Here is an 18701-nt window from a genome sequence, read left to right on the forward strand (position 1 = left end):
GAATACCTCTTTGGCTAGTCTGGGCCAGCTGTCCTGGCCGTGTCCCCTCCCAGATTCCCGTGCCACTCCAGCCCTCTCGCTGGCTGGCAAGTTGGAAGCTTTACTGAGATCAGCCAGCAGTAGGTCGTTCCACTATGGTGTCTCTCCAGTGTGTTCCCTTAGGGAGTGACTCTTTGGGACAAAGATAACCTCAGCTGTCTGATTCCCTTTCAAAAACTAGTCCTGAGACCTCTCTTAGGACAAACGACACGCGCCTGTGACAGGACTGGAGGAAAATGAACCTAGCTCCAGATGCATTTGTGTCAGGTAATATAAACCAGTAGCGATTTATTAAAGGAATACTTCGGTCTTTGAAGGAAATGTCCTGAATTATTTCAGTCTAACCCTTCATTTACAACTTAATTCCCTAAATAGGGAATTCATTAATTCCTGGTGCTTGTGAGGTACAGAAATGGACAAATAATTCTCTCTGTGTTGCTGTCCTTCCAAATTGCCATAGGTCCCACAGCCTGGACTGTCTTCTCAGGCAACCTTGGTTTTCAGGAAAAATATTAAAGCGGTATCTGTAACAGAATTCCGTCAGGATTCCGTGACGTAAGGATTCCGTCAGGTAAAGAGAAGGATCCGAAAATCCTTGGAAGGAATAAGAGAAGGGGAGAATTTTGTGGAGCCCCCTTTGCCCATGTTTTGGGGGGCTCCCTGCAAGTCTGGGATGGCGTAGAGGGGCAGGGCTGTCTTATGTGCCCTTTGCAGTGTTGAGAGCTCTCTCCCTGTGGTGGGAGACCACAGGAATGTGCATTGTGTGGTAGTGCTCTCATCCAAGGATCCGAAAATACTTGGAAGGAATAAGAGAAGAATGATTGAATTTCATCTAGAACTCCAGATGCTCTTGTGTGTACTTCTTGCTGTCTGTCGGATGATGACAGGGTACAGCTACAGTGGCTGTTGCAGAGGTCCCCTTGTCCGTGGTATTGTGTTCCTTCCAGCTGCTTGTGGGACCATGACATGGTAGAGAGGTGGTGGTTGCTGCAAAGCTCGGTTGCCCAATCCTGCAGGCACCTTTGAGCTGCCTGTGGGAACTGGATGGGGTGTAGATCGGGTAGGTGGTGCGGCGCCCTCTTTGCCCATGGCTGTGGCCACCTTCCTGTTGGCTGTTGGATGACAACGGGGTACAAATACCATGTGTGTTCTGGTGGTCCCGTTGTCCGTGTCTGCAGTCACATTCGAGCTGCCTGTGGGAGCTGGATGGAGTAGAGGAACACTGGGTTTTGCAGCTCTCCCTTTGTCCACGGCTGCAGGCACCTTTGAGCTGCCTGTGGGAGCTGTACGTGGTGAGGATAGAGTGGGTGCTGGAGCTCTGCCTTTGCCCATGGCCGCGGGCACCTTCTTGCTGTCTGTAGCATGACGGGGCACAGATACAGCAGGTTTTGTGGTGCTCCCATTGTCCGTGTGTGCGGGCACCTTTGAGCTGCCCGTGGGAGCTGGGTGGCATAAGGGCAGGGTGGGTGCTGTAGCCCTCCTTTTGCCCATGGCTGTGGGCACCTTCCTGTTGTCTGTGGGTTGAAGACAGGGAACAGGTACAGTGCGTGTTGTCGAGGTCGCCTTGTCCACGACTTCGTGTTGCTTACGATTTCCTGTGGGGCCCCGGCATGGTAGAGAGGTGGTCGTTGCTGCAGAGGCCCCTTTGCCCCTGGCTGCGGGCACCTTTGAGCTGCCCGTGGGAGCAGGGTGGGTTGTGGATCGTGCAGGCGGTGCGGCTCTCTCTTTGCCCTTGGCCGCGGGCACCTTCTGGCTGTCTGTAGGATGACGGGGTACAGATACAGCAGGTTTTGTGGTGCTCCCGTTGTCCGTGTGTGTGGGCACCTTTGAGCTGCCCGTGGGAGCTGGGTGGCATAAGGGCAGGGTGGGTGCTGTAGCTCTCCTTTTGCCCATGGCTGTGGGCACCTTCTTGTTGACGGTGGGATGAAGACAGAATAGAGATAACGTGTGTGTTGCAGGGATCCATTTGTCCACAGCTGCGTGTTGCTTCTGTTTTCCTGTGGGACCCCGGCATGGTAGAGAGGTGGCGGTTGTTGCAGAGGCCCCTTTGCCCCTGGCTGCGGGCACCTTTGAGCTGCCCGTGGGAGCAGGGTGGGTTGTGGATCGTGCAGGCGGTGCGGCTCTCTCTTTGCCCTTGGCCGCGGGCACCTTCTGGCTGTCTGTAGCATGACGGGGTACAGATACAGCAGGTTTTGTGGTGCTCCCGTTATCCGTGTGTGTGGGCACCTTTGAGCTGCCCGTGGGAGCTGGGTGGCATAAGGGCAGGGTGGGTGCTGTAGCCCTCCTTTTGCCCATGGCTGTGGGCACCTTCTTGTTGCCTGCTGGATGATGACGGGGTGCGGGTAAGGTGGGTCTTCTGATGCTCCTGTTATCCATGGCTGTGGGCACCTTTGATCTTCCCGTGGTACCTGGATGGAGTAGAGATAAGGGGGGTGGCACAACAGTCGCATTGCCCACCTCTGTGGGCATCTTGTGACTGTCTCTGTAGTCAAGACTGGCTATTGATACTGTTGGTGTTGTGGAGCCTCTCAGCGTTTTCTTGCCCATCTGCTCCTCTGCCATTTCTGGTCTTGTGCGGCCCTGTTTATAGCCATCTGGGGCCAACCGTATCACGATCCCCTTTGCAAGGTTGACCAGCATAAGCAGTTGGCCCCCTGTGACATCGCCCTGACATGACCAGTGCTGGGCCAGGGCCTTGTTTGTGTCCCAGCCCTCAGCTTCCTAGGGGAGAATTTTGTGGAGCCCCCTTTGCCCATGTTTTGGGGGGGCTCCCTGCAGGTCCGGGATGGCGTAGGGGGGCAGGGCTGTCTTATCTGTCCTTTGCAGTGTTGAGAGCTCTCTCCCTGTGGTGGGAGACCACAGGAATGTGCCATTGTGTGGTAGTGCTCTCATCCAAGGTGTGGCTGTCAAGGACAGGAGAAGCAAGGACCTCAGCAGCCACTCTCTATCACCATGAGCAGCCCTAGCTTCCCTGCCTGGAACAGGGCCAGCCTTGTGCCAAGGCTGTCTATCATATGAATCCCAGACAGCCAGGCAACACCTGCCCTGGACCAAGGCTGTCCCTTAGCCACCATGACATGGACCACTGCTGCTGTTCTGCCTGCTGTGGCATGGACGGGACGGGACATCCCCGGGGCTGGTGGCCAGCCCTGGGCTACGCAGGGGAGAGGATTGTGAAGCTACCTTTGCCTATGGTGTTGGGAGGCTCCCACAAAAACCAGGATGGGGTAGAAGCCAGGATCGTCTTATGTGTCCTGTAGAACGCTGAGAACTCTCACGCCGAGTGATGAGCTGAGAAAGGACAGGAGCCGTGCTCTTGCTGCGTCCTTTTCCAAGAGTCTGGCTGTAATTCCCAGGAGAAACAACAAAAGAGAAGTCATACTCCATTCCTGTGGGCAGCCTCGGCCCCCTTGCCCTCCCCTCGGTGCCTGCTCCTCGCAGCTGTCGCTCACCTGCCTTGTCTGGCAGTCTGAGCCAGCAGAGCCCTTTTTATGCCTGGGGCTGGGCAACCGTGTCACCGACCCCTTTGTGAGGTGGCCGACCACGAGCAGTCCCCACTGTGATGTGTCCATGACATCACCAAGGCTGGTGCCTGGAATTAGTGCTGCATCCATGTGATCCCTCTTTTCCAGCGGTCAAATGAGAAGACACAACTGAATAAAGAATGAAAACTAAACAGAAAACAAGAGTCCGTAGTGCTGGGGAAGCAAATAAAGTAGCTGTAGGATGTGAAGAACAGCAGCTCAGCAGAGGTTAAAGGGGAGTTAGAAGCAGCAGGTCCTACTCACTGCTCTCTGTTGAAGAGTTTGGGTGGTACTTGCTGAGATTTGTGGGTTTGAAGGCTATTCTGGAAGAAAGAAGTTTGTGGAGTTTCCGGGAAGGTGATCTTGCAGAACTTTGGCATTGAAGACCTGTCACGCTGCCCAGCCGTCCACCCAGGAGTGGCTGGCAGTGTTGCGTGAAGTGCAAGACAGTTGTCTGTCCCTGAAATGAACCAACGTGCTTGCCTGGCACTGCCCTGTGCCTTGCCCTTCAGTTGGGCACTGGAAGAAAACACACGGACCTGTGTGGTTCGCTACACACTGTTGCATCCTCTTTAATTCACAGGGTATGAGGCAACAGGTGCCAGCTGAACCACAGGAGTTTCCCTCTGAACCTCAGGAAACACTTTTCCACTGTGAGGGTGTCCTGTTTTCAGCTGGGATAAAGTTAATTTTCCTCTCAGTAACTAATGCAGTGCTGTGTTGTGGCTCTGGCGTGAGAACAATGTTGATAGCGCACTGATGTTTTTAGTTGTTGCTAGGTAATATTTATACTAAGTCAAGGACTTTTCAGTTTCTCAAGCCCTGCCAGCAAGAGGGCAGAAAACATTGGGAGGGGACACAGCCAGGACAGCTGGCCCAAACTAGCCAAAGGGAGGTTCCATATCATGGGACGTCCTGCTTGGTACATGAACTTGGGGGTGTGTCGTGGTTTAACCCCGGCTGGCAACCAAGCACCAAAGCACCACGCAGCCGCTTGCTCACTCCCCCTCAGCCAGAGGGATGGGGAGGAGAATTGGAAAGGAATGTAAAACTCAAAGGTTGAGGCAAGAACAGTTTGATAGGTAAAGCAAAAGCCGTGCACACACGCAAGCAAAGCAAAGCAAAATAGGAACTCATTCACTGCTTCCCATGGGCAGGCAGGTGTTTGGCCATCCCCAGGAAAGCAGGGCTCCATCACGCCTAACGGTTACTCGGGAAGACAAACGCCATAATGCCAAATGTCCCCCCCTTCCTTCTTCTTCCCCCAGTGTTTATATACTCAGCATGACGTCATACGGAATGGAATACCTCTTTGGCTAGTCTGGGCCAGCTGTCCTGGCCGTGTCCCCTCCCAGATTCCCGTGCCACTCCAGCCCTCTCGCTGGCTGGCAAGTTGCAAGCTTTACTGAGATCAGCCAGCAGTAGGTCGTTCCACTATGGTGTCTCTCCAGTGTGTTCCCTTAGGGAGTGACTCTTTGGGACAAAGATAACCTCAGCTGTCTGATTCCCTTTCAAAAACTAGTCCTGAGACCTCTCTTAGGACAAACGACACGCGCCTGTGACAGGACTGGAGGAAAATGAACCTAGCTCCAGATGCATTTGTGTCGGGTAATATAAACCAGTAGCGATTTATTAAAGGAATACTTCGGTCTTTGAAGGAAATGTCCTGAATTATTTCAGTCTAACCCTTCATTTACAACTTAATTCCCTAAATAGGGAATTCATTAATTCCTGGTGCTTGTGAGGTACAGAAATGGACAAATAATTCTCTCTGTGTTGCTGTCCTTCCAAATTGCCATAGGTCCCACAGCCTGGACTGTCTTCTCAGGCAACCTTGGTTTTCAGGAAAAATATTAAAGCGGTATCTGTAACAGAATTCCGTCAGGATTCCGTGACGTAAGGATTCCGTCAGGTAAAGAGAAGGATCCGAAAATCCTTGGAAGGAATAAGAGAAGGGGAGAATTTTGTGGAGCCCCCTTTGCCCATGTTTTGGGGGGCTCCCTGCAAGTCTGGGATGGCGTAGAGGGGCAGGGCTGTCTTATGTGCCCTTTGCAGTGTTGAGAGCTCTCTCCCTGTGGTGGGAGACCACAGGAATGTGCATTGTGTGGTAGTGCTCTCATCCAAGGATCCGAAAATACTTGGAAGGAATAAGAGAAGAATGATTGTATTTCATCTAGAACTCCAGATGCTCTTGTGTGTACTTCTTGCTGTCTGTCGGATGATGACAGGGTACAGCTACAGTGGCTGTTGCAGAGGTCCCCTTGTCCGTGGTATTGTGTTCCTTCCAGCTGCTTGTGGGACCATGACATGGTAGAGAGGTGGTGGTTGCTGCAAAGCTCGGTTGCCCAATCCTGCAGGCACCTTTGAGCTGCCTGTGGGAACTGGATGGGGTGTAGATCGGGTAGGTGGTGCGGCGCCCTCTTTGCCCATGGCTGTGGCCACCTTCCTGTTGGCTGTTGGATGACAACGGGGTACAAATACCATGTGTGTTCTGGTGGTCCCGTTGTCCGTGTCTGCAGTCACATTCGAGCTGCCTGTGGGAGCTGGATGGAGTAGAGGAACACTGGGTTTTGCAGCTCTCCCTTTGTCCACGGCTGCAGGCACCTTTGAGCTGCCTGTGGGAGCTGTACGTGGCGAGGATAGAGTGGGTGCTGGAGCTCTGCCTTTGCCCATGGCCGCGGGCACCTTCTGGCTGTCTGTAGCATGACGGGGCACAGATACAGCAGGTTTTGTGGTGCTCCCATTGTCCGTGTGTGCGGGCACCTTTGAGCTGCCCGTGGGAGCTGGGTGGCATAAGGGCAGGGTGGGTGCTGTAGCCCTCCTTTTGCCCATGGCTGTGGGCACCTTCCTGTTGTCTGTGGGTTGAAGACAGGGAACAGGTACAGTGCGTGTTGTCGAGGTCGCCTTGTCCACGACTTCGTGTTGCTTACGATTTCCTGTGGGGCCCCGGCATGGTAGAGAGGTGGTCGTTGCTGCAGAGGTCCCTTTGTCCCTGGCTGCGGGCACCTTTGAGCTGCCCGTGGGAGCAGGGTGGGTTGTGGATCGTGCAGGCGGTGCGGCTCTCTCTTTGCCCTTGGCCGCGGGCACCTTCTGGCTGTCTGTAGGATGACGGGGTACAGATACAGCAGGTTTTGTGGTGCTCCCGTTGTCCGTGTGTGTGGGCACCTTTGAGCTGCCCGTGGGAGCTGGGTGGCATAAGGGCAGGGTGGGTGCTGTAGCTCTCCTTTTGCCCATGGCTGTGGGCACCTTCTTGTTGACGGTGGGATGAAGACAGAATAGAGATAACGTGTGTGTTGCAGGGATCCATTTGTCCACAGCTGCGTGTTGCTTCTGTTTTCCTGTGGGACCCCGGCATGGTAGAGAGGTGGCGGTTGTTGCAGAGGCCCCTTTGCCCCTGGCTGCGGGCACCTTTGAGCTGCCCGTGGGAGCAGGGTGGGTTGTGGATCGTGCAGGCGGTGCGGCTCTCTCTTTGCCCTTGGCCGCGGGCACCTTCTGGCTGTCTGTAGCATGACGGGGTACAGATACAGCAGGTTTTGTGGTGCTCCCGTTGTCCGTGTGTGTGGGCACCTTTGAGCTGTCCGTGGGAGCTGGGTGGCATAAGGGCAGGGTGGGTGCTGTAGCCCTCCTTTTGCCCATGGCTGTGGGCACCTTCTTGTTGCCTGCTGGATGATGACGGGGTGCGGGTAAGGTGGGTCTTCTGATGCTCCCGTTATCCATGGCTGTGGGCACCTTTGATCTTCCCGTGGTACCTGGATGGAGTAGAGATAAGGGGGGTGGCACAACAGTCGCATTGCCCACCTCTGTGGGCATCTTGTGACTGTCTCTGTAGTCAAGACTGGCTATTGATACTGTTGGTGTTGTGGAGCCTCTCAGCGTTTTCTTGCCCATCTGCTCCTCTGCCATTTCTGGTCTTGTGCGGCCCTGTTTATAGCCGTCTGGGGCCAACCGTATCACGATCCCCTTTGCAAGGTTGACCAGCATAAGCAGTTGGCCCCCTGTGACATCGCCCTGACATGACCAGTGCTGGGCCAGGGCCTTGTTTGTGTCCCAGCCCTCAGCTTCCTAGGGGAGAATTTTGTGGAGCCCCCTTTGCCCATGTTTTGGGGGGGCTCCCTGCAGGTCCGGGATGGCGTAGGGGGGCAGGGCTGTCTTATCTGTCCTTTGCAGTGTTGAGAGCTCTCTCCCTGTGGTGGGAGACCACAGGAATGTGCCATTGTGTGGTAGTGCTCTCATCCAAGGTGTGGCTGTCAAGGACAGGAGAAGCAAGGACCTCAGCAGCCACTCTCTATCACCATGAGCAGCCCTAGCTTCCCTGCCTGGAACAGGGCCAGCCTTGTGCCAAGGCTGTCTATCATATGAATCCCAGACAGCCAGGCAACACCTGCCCTGGACCAAGGCTGTCCCTTAGCCACCATGACATGGACCACTGCTGCTGTTCTGCCTGCTGTGGCATGGACGGGACGGGACATCCCCGGGGCTGGTGGCCAGCCCTGGGCTACGCAGGGGAGAGGATTGTGAAGCTACCTTTGCCTATGGTGTTGGGAGGCTCCCACAAAAACCAGGATGGGGTAGAAGCCAGGATCGTCTTATGTGTCCTGTAGAACGCTGAGAACTCTCACGCCGAGTGATGAGCTGAGAAAGGACAGGAGCCGTGCTCTTGCTGCGTCCTTTTCCAAGAGTCTGGCTGTAATTCCCAGGAGAAACAACAAAAGAGAAGTCATACTCCATTCCTGTGGGCAGCCTCAGCCCCCTTGCCCTCCCCTCGGTGCCTGCTCCTCGCAGCTGTCGCTCACCTGCCTTGTCTGGCAGTCTGAGCCAGCAGAGCCCTTTTTATGCCTGGGGCTGGGCAACCGTGTCACCGACCCCTTTGTGAGGTGGCCGACCACGAGCAGTCCCACTGTGATGTGTCCATGACATCACCAAGGCTGGTGCCTGGAATTAGTGCTGCATCCATCTGATCCCTCTTTTCCAGCGGTCAAATGAGAAGACACAACTGAATAAAGAATGAAAACTAAACAGAAAACAAGAGTCCGTAGTGCTGGGGAAGCAAATAAAGTAGCTGTAGGATGTGAAGAACAGCAGCTCAGCAGAGGTTAAAGGGAGTTAGAAGCAGCAGGTCCTACTCACTGCTCTCTGTTGAAGAGTTTGGGTGGTACTTGCTGAGATTTGTGGGTTTGAAGGCTATTCTGGAAGAAAGAAGTTTGTGGAGTTTCCGGGAAGGTGATCTTGCAGAACTTTGCATTGAAGACCTGTCACGCTGCCCAGCCGTCCACCCAGGAGTGGCTGGCAGTGTTGCGTGAAGTGCAAGACAGTTGTCTGTCCCTGAAATGAACCAACGTGCTTGCCTGGCACTGCCCTGTGCCTTGCCCTTCAGTTGGCACTGGAAGAAAACACACGGACCTGTGTGGTTCGCTACACACTGTTGCATCCTCTTTAATTCACAGGGTATGAGGCAACAGGTGCCAGCTGAACCACAGGAGTTTCCCCCCTCTGAACCTCAGGAAACACTTTTCCACTGTGAGGGTGTCCTGTTTTCAGCTGGGATAAAGTTAATTTTCCTCTCAGTAACTAATGCAGTGCTGTGTTGTGGCTCTGGCGTGAGAACAATGTTGATAGCGCACTGATGTTTTTAGTTGTTGCTAGGTAATATTTATACTAAGTCAAGGACTTTTCAGTTTCTCAAGCCCTGCCAGCAAGAGGGCAGAAAACATTGGGAGGGGACACAGCCAGGACAGCTGGCCCAAACTAGCCAAAGGGAGGTTCCATATCATGGGACGTCCTGCTTGGTACATGAACTTGGGGGTGTGTCGTGGTTTAACCCCGGCTGGCAACCAAGCACCAAAGCACCACGCAGCCGCTTGCTCACTCCCCCTCAGCCAGAGGGATGGGGAGGAGAATTGGAAAGGAATGTAAAACTCAAAGGTTGAGGCAAGAACAGTTTGATAGGTAAAGCAAAAGCCGTGCACACACGCAAGCAAAGCAAAGCAAAATAGGAACTCATTCACTGCTTCCCATGGGCAGGCAGGTGTTTGGCCATCCCCAGGAAAGCAGGGCTCCATCACGCCTAACGGTTACTCGGGAAGACAAACGCCATAATGCCAAATGTCCCCCCCTTCCTTCTTCTTCCCCCAGTGTTTATATACTCAGCATGACGTCATACGGAATGGAATACCTCTTTGGCTAGTCTGGGCCAGCTGTCCTGGCCGTGTCCCCTCCCAGATTCCCGTGCCACTCCAGCCCTCTCGCTGGCTGGCAAGTTGGAAGCTTTACTGAGATCAGCCAGCAGTAGGTCGTTCCACTATGGTGTCTCTCCAGTGTGTTCCCTTAGGGAGTGACTCTTTGGGACAAAGATAACCTCAGCTGTCTGATTCCCTTTCAAAAACTAGTCCTGAGACCTCTCTTAGGACAAACGACACGCGCCTGTGACAGGACTGGAGGAAAATGAACCTAGCTCCAGATGCATTTGTGTCGGGTAATATAAACCAGTAGCGATTTATTAAAGGAATACTTCGGTCTTTGAAGGAAATGTCCTGAATTATTTCAGTCTAACCCTTCATTTACAACTTAATTCCCTAAATAGGGAATTCATTAATTCCTGGTGCTTGTGAGGTACAGAAATGGACAAATAATTCTCTCTGTGTTGCTGTCCTTCCAAATTGCCATAGGTCCCACAGCCTGGACTGTCTTCTCAGGCAACCTTGGTTTTCAGGAAAAATATTAAAGCGGTATCTGTAACAGAATTCCGTCAGGATTCCGTGACGTAAGGATTCCGTCAGGTAAAGAGAAGGATCCGAAAATCCTTGGAAGGAATAAGAGAAGGGGAGAATTTTGTGGAGCCCCCTTTGCCCATGTTTTGGGGGGCTCCCTGCAAGTCTGGGATGGCGTAGAGGGGCAGGGCTGTCTTATGTGCCCTTTGCAGTGTTGAGAGCTCTCTCCCTGTGGTGGGAGACCACAGGAATGTGCATTGTGTGGTAGTGCTCTCATCCAAGGATCCGAAAATACTTGGAAGGAATAAGAGAAGAATGATTGTATTTCATCTAGAACTCCAGATGCTCTTGTGTGTACTTCTTGCTGTCTGTCGGATGATGACAGGGTACAGCTACAGTGGCTGTTGCAGAGGTCCCCTTGTCCGTGGTATTGTGTTCCTTCCAGCTGCTTGTGGGACCATGACATGGTAGAGAGGTGGTGGTTGCTGCAAAGCTCGGTTGCCCAATCCTGAAGGCACCTTTGAGCTGCCTGTGGGAACTGGATGGGGTGTAGATCGGGTAGGTGGTGCGGCGCCCTCTTTGCCCATGGCTGTGGCCACCTTCCTGTTGGCTGTTGGATGACAACGGGGTACAAATACCATGTGTGTTCTGGTGGTCCCGTTGTCCGTGTCTGCAGTCACATTCGAGCTGCCTGTGGGAGCTGGATGGAGTAGAGGAACACTGGGTTTTGCAGCTCTCCCTTTGTCCACGGCTGCAGGCACCTTTGAGCTGCCTGTGGGAGCTGTACGTGGTGAGGATAGAGTGGGTGCTGGAGCTCTGCCTTTGCCCATGGCCGCGGGCACCTTCTGGCTGTCTGTAGCATGACGGGGCACAGATACAGCAGGTTTTGTGGTGCTCCCATTGTCCGTGTGTGCGGGCACCTTTGAGCTGCCCGTGGGAGCTGGGTGGCATAAGGGCAGGGTGGGTGCTGTAGCCCTCCTTTTGCCCATGGCTGTGGGCACCTTCCTGTTGTCTGTGGGTTGAAGACAGGGAACAGGTACAGTGCGTGTTGTCGAGGTCGCCTTGTCCACGACTTCGTGTTGCTTACGATTTCCTGTGGGGCCCCGGCATGGTAGAGAGGTGGTCGTTGCTGCAGAGGTCCCTTTGTCCCTGGCTGCGGGCACCTTTGAGCTGCCCGTGGGAGCAGGGTGGGTTGTGGATCGTGCAGGCGGTGCGGCTCTCTCTTTGCCCTTGGCCGCGGGCACCTTCTGGCTGTCTGTAGGATGACAGGGTACAGATACAGCAGGTTTTGTGGTGCTCCCGTTGTCCGTGTGTGTGGGCACCTTTGAGCTGCCCGTGGGAGCTGGGTGGCATAAGGGCAGGGTGGGTGCTGTAGCTCTCCTTTTGCCCATGGCTGTGGGCACCTTCTTGTTGACGGTGGGATGAAGACAGAATAGAGATAACGTGTGTGTTGCAGGGATCCATTTGTCCACAGCTGCGTGTTGCTTCTGTTTTCCTGTGGGACCCCGGCATGGTAGAGAGGTGGCGGTTGTTGCAGAGGCCCCTTTGCCCCTGGCTGCGGGCACCTTTGAGCTGCCCGTGGGAGCAGGGTGGGTTGTGGATCGTGCAGGCGGTGCGGCTCTCTCTTTGCCCTTGGCCGCGGGCACCTTCTGGCTGTCTGTAGCATGACGGGGTACAGATACAGCAGGTTTTGTGGTGCTCCCGTTATCCGTGTGTGTGGGCACCTTTGAGCTGTCCGTGGGAGCTGGGTGGCATAAGGGCAGGGTGGGTGCTGTAGCCCTCCTTTTGCCCATGGCTGTGGGCACCTTCTTGTTGCCTGCTGGATGATGACGGGGTGCGGGTAAGGTGGGTCTTCTGATGCTCCCGTTATCCATGGCTGTGGGCACCTTTGATCTTCCCGTGGTACCTGGATGGAGTAGAGATAAGGGGGGTGGCACAACAGTCGCATTGCCCACCTCTGTGGGCATCTTGTGACTGTCTCTGTAGTCAAGACTGGCTATTGATACTGTTGGTGTTGTGGAGCCTCTCAGCGTTTTCTTGCCCATCTGCTCCTCTGCCATTTCTGGTCTTGTGCGGCCCTGTTTATAGCCGTCTGGGGCCAACCGTATCACGATCCCCTTTGCAAGGTTGACCAGCATAAGCAGTTGGCCCCCTGTGACATCGCCCTGACATGACCAGTGCTGGGCCAGGGCCTTGTTTGTGTCCCAGCCCTCAGCTTCCTAGGGGAGAATTTTGTGGAGCCCCCTTTGCCCATGTTTTGGGGGGGCTCCCTGCAGGTCCGGGATGGCGTAGGGGGGCAGGGCTGTCTTATCTGTCCTTTGCAGTGTTGAGAGCTCTCTCCCTGTGGTGGGAGACCACAGGAATGTGCCATTGTGTGGTAGTGCTCTCATCCAAGGTGTGGCTGTCAAGGACAGGAGAAGCAAGGACCTCAGCAGCCACTCTCTATCACCATGAGCAGCCCTAGCTTCCCTGCCTGGAACAGGGCCAGCCTTGTGCCAAGGCTGTCTATCATATGAATCCCAGACAGCCAGGCAACACCTGCCCTGGACCAAGGCTGTCCCTTAGCCACCATGACATGGACCACTGCTGCTGTTCTGCCTGCTGTGGCATGGACGGGACGGGACATCCCCGGGGCTGGTGGCCAGCCCTGGGCTACGCAGGGGAGAGGATTGTGAAGCTACCTTTGCCTATGGTGTTGGGAGGCTCCCACAAAAACCAGGATGGGGTAGAAGCCAGGATCGTCTTATGTGTCCTGTAGAACGCTGAGAACTCTCACGCCGAGTGATGAGCTGAGAAAGGACAGGAGCCGTGCTCTTGCTGCGTCCTTTTCCAAGAGTCTGGCTGTAATTCCCAGGAGAAACAACAAAAGAGAAGTCATACTCCATTCCTGTGGGCAGCCTCGGCCCCCTTGCCCTCCCCCCGGTGCCTGCTCCTCGCAGCTGTCGCTCACCTGCCTTGTCTGGCAGTCTGAGCCAGCAGAGCCCTTTTTATGCCTGGGGCTGGGCAACCGTGTCACCGACCCCTTTGTGAGGTGGCCGACCACGAGCAGTCCCCACTGTGATGTGTCCATGACATCACCAAGGCTGGTGCCTGGAATTAGTGCTGCATCCATGTGATCCCTCTTTTCCAGCGGTCAAATGAGAAGACACAACTGAATAAAGAATGAAAACTAAACAGAAAACAAGAGTCCGTAGTGCTGGGGAAGCAAATAAAGTAGCTGTAGGATGTGAAGAACAGCAGCTCAGCAGAGGTTAAAGGGGAGTTAGAAGCAGCAGGTCCTACTCACTGCTCTCTGTTGAAGAGTTTGGGTGGTACTTGCTGAGATTTGTGGGTTTGAAGGCTATTCTGGAAGAAAGAAGTTTGTGGAGTTTCCGGGAAGGTGATCTTGCAGAACTTTGGCATTGAAGACCTGTCACGCTGCCCAGCCGTCCACCCAGGAGTGGCTGGCAGTGTTGCGTGAAGTGCAAGACAGTTGTCTGTCCCTGAAATGAACCAACGTGTTTGCCTGGCACTGCCCTGTGCCTTGCCCTTCAGTTGGGCACTGGAAGAAAACACACGGACCTGTGTGGTTCGCTACACACTGTTGCATCCTCTTTAATTCACAGGGTATGAGGCAACAGGTGCCAGCTGAACCACAGGAGTTTCCCTCTGAACCTCAGGAAACACTTTTCCACTGTGAGGGTGTCCTGTTTTCAGCTGGGATAAAGTTAATTTTCCTCTCAGTAACTAATGCAGTGCTGTGTTGTGGCTCTGGCGTGAGAACAATGTTGATAGCGCACTGATGTTTTTAGTTGTTGCTAGGTAATATTTATACTAAGTCAAGGACTTTTCAGTTTCTCAAGCCCTGCCAGCAAGAGGGCAGAAAACACTGGGAGGGGACACAGCCAGGACAGCTGGCCCAAACTAGCCAAAGGGAGGTTCCATATCATGGGACGTCCTGCTTGGTACATGAACTTGGGGGTGTGTCGTGGTTTAACCCCGGCTGGCAACCAAGCACCAAAGCACCACGCAGCCACTTGCTCACTCCCCCTCAGCCAGAGGGATGGGGAGGAGAATTGGAAAGGAATGTAAAACTCAAAGGTTGAGGCAAGAACAGTTTGATAGGTAAAGCAAAAGCCGTGCACACACGCAAGCAAAGCAAAGCAAAATAGGAACTCATTCACTGCTTCCCATGGGCAGGCAGGTGTTTGGCCATCCCCAGGAAAGCAGGGCTCCATCACGCCTAACGGTTACTCGGGAAGACAAACGCCATAATGCCAAATGTCCCCCCCTTCCTTCTTCTTCCCCCAGTGTTTATATACTCAGCATGACGTCATACGGAATGGAATACCTCTTTGGCTAGTCTGGGCCAGCTGTCCTGGCCGTGTCCCCTCCCAGATTCCCGTGCCACTCCAGCCCTCTCGCTGGCTGGCAAGTTGGAAGCTTTACTGAGATCAGCCAGCAGTAGGTCGTTCCACTATGGTGTCTCTCCAGTGTGTTCCCTTAGGGAGTGACTCTTTGGGACAAAGATAACCTCAGCTGTCTGATTCCCTTTCAAAAACTAGTCCTGAGACCTCTCTTAGGACAAACGACACGCGCCTGTGACAGGACTGGAGGAAAATGAACCTAGCTCCAGATGCATTTGTGTCGGGTAATATAAACCAGTAGCGATTTATTAAAGGAATACTTCGGTCTTTGAAGGAAATGTCCTGAATTATTTCAGTCTAACCCTTCATTTACAACTTAATTCCCTAAATAGGGAATTCATTAATTCCTGGTGCTTGTGAGGTACAGAAATGGACAAATAATTCTCTCTGTGTTGCTGTCCTTCCAAATTGCCATAGGTCCCACAGCCTGGACTGTCTTCTCAGGCAACCTTGGTTTTCAGGAAAAATATTAAAGCGGTATCTGTAACAGAATTCCGTCAGGATTCCGTGACGTAAGGATTCCGTCAGGTAAAGAGAAGGATCCGAAAATCCTTGGAAGGAATAAGAGAAGGGGAGAATTTTGTGGAGCCCCCTTTGCCCATGTTTTGGGGGGCTCCCTGCAAGTCTGGGATGGCGTAGAGGGGCAGGGCTGTCTTATGTGCCCTTTGCAGTGTTGAGAGCTCTCTCCCTGTGGTGGGAGACCACAGGAATGTGCATTGTGTGGTAGTGCTCTCATCCAAGGATCCGAAAATACTTGGAAGGAATAAGAGAAGAATGACTGAATTTCATCTAGAACTCCAGATGCTCTTGTGTGTACTTCTTGCTGTCTGTCGGATGATGACAGGGTACAGCTACAGTGGCTGTTGCAGAGGTCCCCTTGTCCGTGGTATTGTGTTCCTTCCAGCTGCTTGTGGGACCATGACATGGTAGAGAGGTGGTGGTTGCTGCAAAGCTCGGTTGCCCAATCCTGCAGGCACCTTTGAGCTGCCTGTGGGAACTGGATGGGGTGTAGATCGGGTAGGTGGTGCGGCGCCCTCTTTGCCCATGGCTGTGGCCACCTTCCTGTTGGCTGTTGGATGACAACGGGGTACAAATACCATGTGTGTTCTGGTGGTCCCGTTGTCCGTGTCTGCAGTCACATTCGAGCTGCCTGTGGGAGCTGGATGGAGTAGAGGAACACTGGGTTTTGCAGCTCTCCCTTTGTCCACGGCTGCAGGCACCTTTGAGCTGCCTGTGGGAGCTGTACGTGGCGAGGATAGAGTGGGTGCTGGAGCTCTGCCTTTGCCCATGGCCGCGGGCACCTTCTTGCTGTCTGTAGCATGACGGGGCACAGATACAGCAGGTTTTGTGGTGCTCCCATTGTCCGTGTGTGCGGGCACCTTTGAGCTGCCCGTGGGAGCTGGGTGGCATAAGGGCAGGGTGGGTGCTGTAGCCCTCCTTTTGCCCATGGCTGTGGGCACCTTCCTGTTGTCTGTGGGTTGAAGACAGGGAACAGGTACAGTGCGTGTTGTCGAGGTCGCCTTGTCCACGACTTCGTGTTGCTTACGATTTCCTGTGGGGCCCCGGCATGGTAGAGAGGTGGTCGTTGCTGCAGAGGTCCCTTTGTCCCTGGCTGCGGGCACCTTTGAGCTGCCCGTGGGAGCAGGGTGGGTTGTGGATCGTGCAGGCGGTGCGGCTCTCTCTTTGCCCTTGGCCGCGGGCACCTTCTGGCTGTCTGTAGCATGACAGGGTACAGATACAGCAGGTTTTGTGGTGCTCCCGTTGTCCGTGTGTGTGGGCACCTTTGAGCTGCCCGTGGGAGCTGGGTGGCATAAGGGCAGGGTGGGTGCTGTAGCTCTCCTTTTGCCCATGGCTGTGGGCACCTTCTTGTTGACGGTGGGATGAAGACAGAATAGAGATAACGTGTGTGTTGCAGGGATCCATTTGTTCACAGCTGCGTGTTGCTTCTGTTTTCCTGTGGGACCCCGGCATGGTAGAGAGGTGGCGGTTGTTGCAGAGGCCCCTTTGCCCCTGGCTGCGGGCACCTTTGAGCTGCCCGTGGGAGCAGGGTGGGTTGTGGATCGTGCAGGCGGTGCGGCTCTCTCTTTGCCCTTGGCCGCGGGCACCTTCTGGCTGTCTGTAGCATGACGGGGTACAGATACAGCAGGTTTTGTGGTGCTCCCGTTATCCGTGTGTGTGGGCACCTTTGAGCTGCCCGTGGGAGCTGGGTGGCATAAGGGCAGGGTGGGTGCTGTAGCCCTCCTTTTGCCCATGGCTGTGGGCACCTTCTTGTTGCCTGCTGGATGATGACGGGGTGCGGGTAAGGTGGGTCTTCTGATGCTCCCGTTATCCATGGCTGTGGGCACCTTTGATCTTCCCGTGGTACCTGGATGGAGTAGAGATAAGGGGGGTGGCACAACAGTCGCATTGCCCACCTCTGTGGGCATCTTGTGACTGTCTCTGTAGTCAAGACTGGCTATTGATACTGTTGGTGTTGTGGAGCCTCTCAGCGTTTTCTTGCCCATCTGCTCCTCTGCCATTTCTGGTCTTGTGCGGCCCTGTTTATAGCCGTCTGGGGCCAACCGTATCACGATCCCCTTTGCAAGGTTGACCAGCATAAGCAGTTGGCCCCCTGTGACATCGCCCTGACATGACCAGTGCTGGGCCAGGGCCTTGTTTGTGTCCCAGCCCTCAGCTTCCTAGGGGAGAATTTTGTGGAGCCCCCTTTGCCCATGTTTTGGGGGGGCTCCCTGCAGGTCCGGGATGGCGTAGGGGGGCAGGGCTGTCTTATCTGTCCTTTGCAGTGTTGAGAGCTCTCTCCCTGTGGTGGGAGACCACAGGAATGTGCCATTGTGTGGTAGTGCTCTCATCCAAGGTGTGGCTGTCAAGGACAGGAGAAGCAAGGACCTCAGCGGCCACTCTCTATCACCATGAGCAGCCCTAGCTGCCCTGCCTGGAACAGGGCCAGCCTTGTGCCAAGGCTGTCTATCATATGAATCCCAGACAGCCAGGCAACACCTGCCCTGGACCAAGGCTGTCCCTTAGCCACCATGACATGGACCACTGCTGCTGTTCTGCCTGCTGTGGCATGGACGGGACGGGACATCCCCGGGGCTGGTGGCCAGCCCTGGGCTACGCAGGGGAGAGGATTGTGAAGCTACCTTTGCCTATGGTGTTGGGAGGCTCCCACAAAAACCAGGATGGGGTAGAAGCCAGGATCGTCTTATGTGTCCTGTAGAACGCTGAGAACTCTCACGCCGAGTGATGAGCTGAGAAAGGACAGGAGCCGTGCTCTTGCTGCGTCCTTTTCCAAGAGTCTGGCTGTAATTCCCAGGAGAAACAACAAAAGAGAAGTCATACTCCATTCCTGTGGGCAGCCTCGGCCCCCTTGCCCTCCCCTCGGTGCCTGCTCCTCGCAGCTGTCGCTCACCTGCCTTGTCTGGCAGTCTGAGCCAGCAGAGCCCTTTTTATGCCTGGGGCTGGGCAACCGTGTCACCGACCCCTTTGTGAGGTGGCCGACCACGAGCAGTCCCCACTGTGATGTGTCCATGACATCACCAAGGCTGGTGCCTGGAATTAGTGCTGCATCCATCTGATCCCTCTTTTCCAGCGGTCAAATGAGAAGACACAACTGAATAAAGAATGAAAACTAAACAGAAAACAAGAGTCCGTAGTGCTGGGGAAGCAAATAAAGTAGCTGTAGATTGTGAAGAACAGCAGCTCAGCAGAGGTTAAAGGGGAGTTAGAAGCAGCAGGTCCTACTCACTGCTCTCTGTTGAAGAGTTTGGGTGGTACTTGCTGAGATTTGTGGGTTTGAAGGCTATTCTGGAAGAAAGAAGTTTGTGGAGTGTCTCACACACATCACACTCACTGGGCAGCCCTCAGCCACACAGGCAGCATGTTACAAGGTACCATGCACTTACATACAACTCTAGGAATGCTGACAGTTTGCGTTAGCACACAAAGTACGTGTTTCAATGCACAATTGCCGAAAACCAAGCTCTAATTTTTTCTGGCCCTAAGCAGCATGTTAAGTTTTCAGCTAT

Source organism: Falco peregrinus, chromosome 19 (assembly GCF_023634155.1).
Source record: "Falco peregrinus isolate bFalPer1 chromosome 19, bFalPer1.pri, whole genome shotgun sequence".
NCBI classification, from domain to species: Eukaryota; Metazoa; Chordata; class Aves; order Falconiformes; family Falconidae; genus Falco; species Falco peregrinus.